The 9,968-nt window shown below is 33.2% G+C and overlaps 1 long non-coding RNA gene across 1 annotated transcript in view; it reads right to left on the bottom strand.

Annotated features, from left to right (window-relative positions):
* The window catches only part of LOC138712063 (uncharacterized), a 40,833-nt gene extending 37,126 nt beyond the window's left edge, over positions 1–3,707 (bottom strand). Inside the window, exons 1-2 of the long non-coding RNA XR_011335620.1 lie at positions 3,632–3,707; positions 1,031–1,111 (exon numbers count right to left, since the gene is read on the bottom strand). This is a non-coding gene — a long non-coding RNA (uncharacterized lncRNA). The remainder of the gene's footprint in view (positions 1–1,030; positions 1,112–3,631) is intronic.
* Between the last annotated feature and the right edge of the window lie 6,261 nt (positions 3,708–9,968).

Here is a 9,968-nt window from a genome sequence, read left to right as displayed (position 1 = left end):
GTATAATAACCTATAATGCAATGCAAATATCAAATAGATACTCTGATATAATGTACCTCAGAAACATTTTCTTTAAGTTGCATTAATTTATATCGTTCATTACCAACATATTTGTCATATTCAGTATCATGTTGTAAAGAATAATGTCGTTGGATATTGAACCTCTTAATCAGTTGGAGTGTTTTATGCCAAATTAAACACTCTGCTAATCCACTGCTCTCTACCAAAAAGAACTCCTCCTCCCATGATACATTAGAAGCATTGGGAGTAGCGGGACGCTTTAGTGTATGAGCGTAAGCTCCGTCTTCAAAGTTCGTCTTCATACTGCAGAGTCACCACTGCGCACTGCACCGACACTGAATGGCGTACAGTATGCATACGTCACATCGGTCGCGAGACCAGCTCTTTAAAGCACACAGCGCTCATTTCTTAGAATCACGTAATGTGCCCAGCCCTGCTCTAGAACATAATTTTAATTCAATATTACAGCACATGGACAATAAGACCTGCTTATTTGAAACTGAATTGAAAACATTAAAATATATTTCTACACTTTCATTTCGATTGAATACTCTACACATCGTAAACTATAACTATGCTTATTTCAAGTTATTAAAAAATTTAAAACTTTAAATGAAAAAATGAAAACACGATAGGCTTATTTTACGTTAAAGTAACGAATAATCTTGCATCCCTGGTGCAAAATATCTCAAATAATAACAATTTATTATGAAACATATATATATATATACTGCTTATTCATGATGTGTTAGTGGCTCGAGGTTATCTTTATTAAGATAACTAACGAGGTAGAGATTGCACGCATTTAAACTAACATTTCCAATGTCGTAAATTTTACCTATATTTGTAGTCAAAAATTTTGTTTGGTCACGGTTTATTATATATATATATATATATATATATATATATATATGTATATATGTGTGTGTTATATATATATACATACATACACATATTTACAATTAAACTAACCTTAAATGTAATGGAAAGATGATAGGTTCATACGTACCGCCATCACAATTAAAATGGCAAAGATGAAGACAAAGGGACGATACATGGCCATTGTTGTCTAAGATATATTAAGACGTACCTGAAAATGAAATTATTGGAAGTGTAGTATAGGAAAAACTCTCGATGATGTTATTAGAAATATCTGGGCCTGTGAAATGAGTTCTTACGATCCAATTGAAATCATCATCATATTTTATAAGAGCGCAGAAAGAAATTGCACTGCTTTGTCTGCAGAAAAATGAATTTTGCATGGAACCGCATCCTATTTATCTAGAAATGATAGCTAATGTTCTTTACAGTTCTCCCATTTATAAACAGGGCAGATTCATTTGCATTTTATTTAAGTTATGCGTTTATGCTTTTACTTCCCGTAAGAAAAATCCTGTTTTAATCGAAATTTACATTCAGTACCTATCTCTCTAATAACCAGTAATTCTTCAGATTACAATTTTTTTTTGGCTGTAGAAATGTACCTTCGATAGATAGTAAAGATTTTATAATATCTTACTAGTTCCATGTATCATATAAACAATGTCTCTAATATTTCCGCAATTTTGAATTGCATTCCAAGTTAATCTTTAGGTATAACGAAGTTTTTCTCAATGACACGTTAAAAATAATAGTATCGACTTTATTCATGTGTATGAGTGATTTGCGTTGTTATTCACAAATATCTACATAGTATGTTAAATTTGAAACATATTTCTATGAACATTTTAATAAGTTACATTACAATTATTCTTGGTAATGAGTGCGTAGAGTGTTTAGTTAAGAATATGGCCTCAGCATTTATATGTGAGAGACCAATTTTAAGTATAACTTAATAGGCTCAAGCACTGATGCTACTTTCACTCCTAAAACAATTAATACAGAAAAAAAGTAAATATAACCACAACTGTTTGCTTTATATTTCGATGAAACTTTCAGTAAACAGAGAAGAGACCTTTTAAATCCTAGGAACAGGAAAAATTAAAAAATAAATTATGAAAAGTAATTGAAGAGTGTTAACCCAAAGCCCGCATAGTCCATTTCGCCATTTTTTATTATTGATACATATACAGAGCTGAAGTGAAATAATCCTGTATTTTGAAAGGGACGATAAGGAATACTGAAAAGAATATAAAATCTTTATTACGTTTGAGATCAAATGCACGGCTAATTTGACATTTAAGTTGAAAGTTTCAGAAGTCTGGCAACATCGCTACTAACACACTGCTCTTTCTTCTCATAATACAGATGTAAATGGTGAGCGAATTCAGGTCTGAGGCAGACCTACCTGCCACCTCCCTCTCTGACTACGACGTTGTGAGCTGTCCGCATCATTCAGTAGCTTGCTATTAGTGGTATTTTAATTAAATTTACACGAAAAACTTTCATGGTATTCAAATGCGTGACAGGGATAAATGATTATTTTTTAGATTTTCTATCGATATGAATGAAAATCACGATCTCATACACAAAAATTATCAAATTAAATGTTGTTACTCATTGGAAGAAAACTTTTTTTTTTCTGAAAAAAATTTAGCTTACTACCAATATGATATCTTAGTTTTAAAGTCAATATAAATGGAGTCAATTTGACCCTGAGTTTCAACAACAGGCATGACAAGATTAAGGTTTGATACTAAGTTTGTAGTTGTTCATTTATCTTTAGTAAAACCATGTTCGGCAGAATTAAATTTTATTCTTGACATAAAATGGAAGAAGTTTGTGTATTATTTTTTCAAATTTTTAGAGAAATTGTTTATTATTGAAATAAGTCTGTAATTGAAAACAAAATTTTTTCACCATTCTTAAAGATAGGAATAATATATGTTTCTTTTCGAAGGAAAGGATATGTACCAGTTAATCTACTGAAATTAGCTATAAATGTTAAAACGGGTGTTAGAATATTAGAATATGTCTTAATTACAAAATTAGGAATGCCATCAGTGCTCTTGCATTTATTGTGTTTAAGCTTTTCCATGGCAAATGAACCGTCATCAACTGTAATTTTAGGTAATGGTAAGAAATCTGTAGAATTAGAATCAAACAAACAGAAATTACATTTTTAGTAGGTTATTTTACGACGTTCTATCAACATCTTAGGTTATTTAGCGTCCGCATGAGATGAAGGTAATAATGCGGGTGAAATGAGTCCGGGGTCCAGCACCGAAAGTTACCTAGCATTTGCTCATATTGGGTTGAGTGAAAACACCGGAAGTAACCTCAACCAGGTAATTTTCCCCGACCGCAAATCGAACCCGGGCTACCTTGTTTTGCTGCCAGACGCGCTAACCGTTATTCTACAGGTATGGAACAGAAATTACATTTGGGTTGTTTTTGAACCGATTTAAATTGATTAGCAAGTGCATTAGGATTTTCTTTCCGATCAGTATTGTGAACCCAATTTATTAATAATTCAGCTGGTTTATTACTGGATTTTCGAAAAGATTCTACGTATATCATGAATACTAATAATATTGATAATTATAATAATAATAATAATAATAATAATAATAATAAAAATAATAATACGAGTAATAATAATAATAATAATAATAATAATAATAATAATAATAATCTAAAGAAAGCTATGAAAAGTAAACCTACTCCATACCTCAGAACTGAATTACTTCGAAGAATATTGCCGTGTTCATGACTAGTCAGTCTCCTCAATGTCTTTACATACTGCAGTAAGAAAGATTGGCAATGGTGTTGAGAAACTATCTCTGAGTGTTCTGAATTTTGTAAGTGTAGATTAAAGTAAATCGTTAAACAACATTGATGACTATAAGTCACTCTGATTACAAACTGAGTTAAGTAATACATTCTTCTTAGCTCATTAATATTTAAGTTATGAGTCGGTTTTATCTCTGAGTTTTGCAATGCTGTAAGTGCATCATAATCTTGGAGTGCAGAATGTTTCTTAAAATTAAGCCATATTTTTGCATTAGTAATGATATAGTTAATGATTAATTAACTTCTTCTTTCTGATCGAGTATATTTAAGAGTATTTTTTGTGGGTGAAACGAATTAGTTATTCTAGGCTGTTATATACTCAAAATTCTCTTAGACATCGTCCATTTGTGTTTATTGTACTTTCTCCATATGGACTAATGATACCTTTTATTTCTGAATTCCAATTCTGGCATTCAAATCTACTAGAATTATGACATAGTCATTTTTCCCAGTTTTGTTCACTGCTTCTTTTAGTTGTTTGTAAAAAAGTTTCGGTTTCATTTAATTTCCCATCTGATTGGATTCATTTCTGGATTCATAGATAATGAATTTTGGAATGTATTAGCCTAATTTATACTGGCCTTTTGTTTTAAACTTGCTTATGACATAGTCATCTTCATTATATTCTTACCATGGAGCCATTTTAATAATTACATTTATTACTTCTACATTTCTAATTTTTATTCGGTTATTAACGATGCTGTTTCAACAACGGGGTTATTTAGCATAGATGAAATTGGTGATAGAAAGATAGTATTTGGAAGATGATGTTGATGATTAATCATAGAAAACTTAAATTTCTCCTTATGGTTGGGGAAATCCTCGCAGAAACCCAATCAGGTAACAAGTCCGAGAGGGAATTAAACCTATGTCCGAACACAACTATGGATTAACAGGCAAACGCGCTAAACCTTGAGTTACGTCGGTGGTCATTTCTAAATGCTTGGCAATATTTTATAATTCATTCATTCATTAATAGATTTCTGCCCAAGGCAGGTCTTTCACAACAAACTCAGGATTCTCCAATATTTCCTATTTGCTCCCTTCCTCTTTGTATCCGCATATGATTCATATATCTTAATGGATTCACGGACGTATTTACCCGAAGCTATTCATCCGAATTGGCATTTCCTTGAACCCAATTTCCCGAATTAACTTCCCCCGAAATTCTTTTATTAGAGACAATATATTCCACAAAATTAATAATCCCGAAAATTTTATACCATAATGATTATGAAGAAATAAAAATTCGAAAGATGTTTGCCTGCGAGAATTTGAAAACGGTATTTATATTGCTGGTGCGGTGATTATTTTCCAATCCGCATTGTGCTGGCTCCAGAAGATCGTAGGAAAACGTGGAAGTTTGGCAGGTCTTTTGCCTCTTACCCTCTGATCTGTAACATAATTGAGATCGAAGATATCTAAAGTGGTTAACACGTAATCTGGTTCTATCTCCCGAATCTCCTAATAATCATTCCTAAATTGCTCGCAATGAGAAAATTCGTTTTACTTGTCTGTCCTCCTTATCTTTGTATGTATCCAGCAGGCAGCAGGCACAAGTCTGTGCACGATTTGGTTTAACAGAAAAAAGCAACAGGATGTTCGGCTATAACAAAACCTTTCTGTGTCATTGGTAATGATAGCTATTTCAAAGTCACAACATAACTATTTCCAAATACAATACAGCGATCCTCATTCTTCTCGTAGCGTTTAAATTTGGTACAAAAATTTGTATACAAAGCTTTACATTTTCTTGGGAAAAATGGGTGCACGAGTGGTAAAGTCACAAAATCGACCTCCATCTTTGGATTTCTTTCTTCGCGATAACTTACTGTGGGAACAAAATGGGACAAACCTTGGTTGTGCTATGGAGATATCAAGTGTGATTATTCATTAGCAATTCTAAATATTGACACATGGGAAAACAGAGTCACACGACAATCTGGCTCCACATTTTCGCTGGAGTAATCATACAAGACAACTGTTTCCCTTGAGAAATCATTAAGTAACACTTGGAAACTTCTTCTACATCGAATAATTATTGAGGATTCGCTGGTTGGTCTCTCCTTTTCAGTCTTCTCAATGTCTTCCTCAAACTCTTACCTTCTGATAACAGTACGAACACACCTGACGAAACCTTAGTAATTTAAATATTTAACACGTTTTCTGGAGTGAGTTGCGATACGTTTCTGCCTACTTTTCACTATTTGAAGCTCCGTAGCTTAGCAACAGAATGAATTGTTAGTTCGTGGTGCTTTCGGGGTTTTGTACCCTTCAGAATTTATAATTCGGGGAAAATTTTCGGTATTAATTTTAGCGTGCTTGAATTCGGGGATTGGCTTTTCGGGTATTTATACATTGGGGATATTTGATTCGGGTGATTGGATTCGGGTGAATGGGCGGGAATGATCTTAATGTCGTCTATCACTTTGTATCTCCTTCTCCCCGAACTCTTTTTCCGTTTACCATTCCTTCTAGTGTATCTATCCTTCAATAGGCAATGTCTTCTCGATCAGTTACCCAACCAATTACTTTTCCTCTTGCAGATCAATATAATATAATGTTAGGGAAGGGCGTATGGCCCTAAATTATGCCAGGTTAACTAAAATTATTATTATTATTATTATTATTATTATTATTATTATTATTATTATTATTATTATTATTATTATTATTAATAACAACATTCTCACTTCTTCTATGTTGAGAATAACATTGAATATTTGTGTTGATAGGCCTATATGAATCTTACATATTATGGTAATATCATAAATATAGGCTAATTATTGCGACTTGTAGTAGTGTACTTAAATATTTCTTAAAACATATTAAGAAATAGATTATTATAATAATAAAACTACTAAAATTTGAGTACGTTTCCCCAAACTGTACGTCTGTACGTCTGTATCATACTACAGACGACAACCCCTTTATTTCCAGGAAAGAGATTGTACATTATTCTGTGCATTTAATAAAAAGGGAGAGTGACTATTAATAGTTTATCCGATATTTCTGAATCTGAGAAGTCGGTAGGAAATAAATTGTGGAAAATGAAGAGTCAGTATGGAGGAGATAGGAGAGAAGAGGCGAGTATGAAGAAAGTTGTAGAAAACAAGGCTTTCTGAGTTGTTAATAAATATTCATTTCTTGTTTGGAGTATGCATGCTGAATATTCTAGATTATGTCACGTTTTGTGATAACATTCACGATCATTATATTTGTGAAATCCTGTTCCTTTTTTTCTGTAAAACTTGTACCTAATTTTATGTGAGTTTCGCGTGTAGTTTGATAGCAATCCTGAATTTTGCAATGAGTATGTACGTAATAATTGCAAAGTAAATAATCGGTCTCATATTAATTTCAAACCTTTTAAGGAATTTCTTTTACTCAGCTATAATTGAGGCACTCAGAAGCAAAGTGATACAAGTGAAATTAAAAAAAAAAATAGATAAGTGTATATTCTAAATCTTTAACGTCACTTCTGTTCAGAGAAAAAGTAATATAAGTGCAGTTCCAGTCATTGCTGCTCCATATTGGCCTTACTCTAGTATTACAATGCATACAGAGTTTTGACTGAGAGGCAAACTAATATAAGTGCGTTGTTTGCATAGTGTTGTTGCGTTTCTTCTGTTTATGACTAATTCATTTGACACAATGGAGAGAGGTAACATATTACATATTCGAAACATCTTCGTGGAAGGCCTCCACACATTGAGCTGGACCAACTATACAATAAGGATAACTGTTGCTAAGTGGAGCAACTTGCATTAGCTAAAAAATTCATCCCACCCATACACTACTCTTTATTTGATGACCTAAAGCATGAAGGATGGTCCTATAATAAGGACTGCAGGCCATGTAAGAGTGCGTGGAAGAGAAAGTTCAAGGAATACTCGCGGTAGGAGTCCTACAGATGCACTTCATGACAGAAACATAGATGTTGCAGCAGAGAGATATGCGACTTCTTCAGATGAGGCTAGTGACGTAATGAACAGCGACTAAAGCTTAATTACATTTAAAATTAAACATTTTCTTAACCCTCTTCTTTCGGAGAACTAAAAACCACATTAACTGTTGCCCTAGAAATTGAATGTAATATTCAACCTATCAGACACTATGTATTAAAAAGCATCTAAAAATACATTTAAAATTGCAAGCCCCATCCAGATCTCAGATGTTGTTCAAACTGTGAGATAATATCGTGTGTATTTTCCACAAAATAAACAAAGAAGAAATACCAGTCTATATCACAGACACACTCATTGTTAAAACTTCAATTGTGAAATTCCTCCATGGAAATGGGTAATTCCAGAACATAGCATACAAATTCCAGGAAATCATTCCGAAAATTATCCTCCATACATTCTTAAGTTAGATGCCATGGAACTACTCTGCAGCACATAAATGATCATCTTCAAATTTATACAGATGGATCTCTAAACCCTGATGATGGGACATCAGGAGCAGGGTATTATATTCCAAAATATCTAGAAAGTTACTTCATACCATGTTCATCATCCTCTGTTTTGACACTGAATTGCTAGCTACTGATGCTGCTCTTCAGTGTGTTACTCAAATTTCTGAAAAGTGTATATGCATACTTACCGACTACAAGGAAGCTATATATAATATAGTTAAATATGTACCAAACCTATACACTCATAGAATTATTCCAATTCAGAAACAACTAATTAAGCTAAAAAAAACTCCAAAAAGATATAACATTTCAATGGATACCTAGTCATTGTGGTACACCTGGAAACGAGAAAGTCAATAACGTTGCGAAATAGGCAACATATTTGCTACCAAGACCTCTTCAAGTGATATCTCTATCCATTGCCTTTGCTTCAGTAAAGTCTCATTTTATAAACTTATGGATCAACAATTGGTTCTCTTTTGAAAAAGGAAAAATTTTACAGTCTGTTCAAAAGAAACCAAATGACCTGGAAATGTACAAAAAATTGCCCAGACTTGTTCAAACATTTTTAACAAGAGCCAGAACAGGTAACATTGTCACAAAATTGTACCTACACCGATTTCACCTTTCTGATACTCCTACTTGTCTGTGGTATAATAATCACGATGAAGATCTGGAACACATTCTTCTATATTGTTCATCCATAAGCCACAAAAAAGTAAATTAAAATCATCAATACCAATTGCAGAAGACACAGCTCTGCACTATATATTGACTACTCTGGCTACTAGCAACAGATATCTATAATGAACAACGTTCAAAATACCTCTCACTTCTCATGAAAAACGAAAAATGAACAGACTATAGTGGATTTTATGTTGTCATCAAACAGCTGGATACGTTAAGAAGATTGACTAAGTGATTCTTTCGGTTAAACAGACACATTTTGTGTTATAATATGATAATCAGAAAGCTCAAATGCTGTTAAGACAGGTATGTTTGAATGTTGTAAGCAATGTCCTTGTTCTTGTTTTAAATAATATACAAATACTGAAAACTGTTGGGCTTATATTACTTCTCCACAAAAATATTTTCGTGGCAAAATAATACAAGTGACTTTAGGACCCTATTTCACCTGAAATGGTTTATAATAGATAATTTCTATTTAGAAGTTAATAAATATAGGTATCAACATACACAACTGTAAATTTACAGCAACATAGTTCTGTAAAAGATTTTTTAATTTCCTTTTCAACTTCAGAGTCATTTATCTCAAAACTTACTAAATGTCACTTGTATCACTTTGCTTCTGAGTGCCTTAATTATCATCTGAAGTACTCATGTGGATTTTTGTTTTAAAAAATCTACAGAATTTGGACCATACTAAAAATTAAGGTTATTAATATTGGAATGCTAAACGCCCCTGTACAAATTCTAGCTTTGGTGGAAATGGTGACGGGAAGATAACATTGGAATAATGAGCCCAAAATTCCTCTAAGGGATTACCTAACTTTAGACCTGCAGTTCGAAAAAATTATATGTATCCTACAAGCGAAACTCAGCTCGAACTTCTTACGGCGCAGTAGGCGAGAGAGCATTCTCGGAAATGGAGCATACGTCATCTGCGCGAGACAATCACGCCCGCTCGTTTCTGCGCACTGAGATTTCCTTGTCGGGTGCCTATAGTAGAAAGGTCGACAGGTACATTATTTTACTTCACTGCATATCCTTACGTAGAACTACGTATTGATCCGAGCACCTGTCGGCAGGTGCATAGCAAGTGGCATACAGGGAGAAC

The sequence above is a fragment of the Periplaneta americana genome, chromosome 13 (assembly GCF_040183065.1).
Source record: "Periplaneta americana isolate PAMFEO1 chromosome 13, P.americana_PAMFEO1_priV1, whole genome shotgun sequence".
Taxonomy (NCBI): domain Eukaryota; kingdom Metazoa; phylum Arthropoda; class Insecta; order Blattodea; family Blattidae; genus Periplaneta; species Periplaneta americana.
The sequence above is the reverse complement of the archived record's forward strand: the minus strand, read 5'-3'. Positions and strand labels throughout refer to the sequence as shown.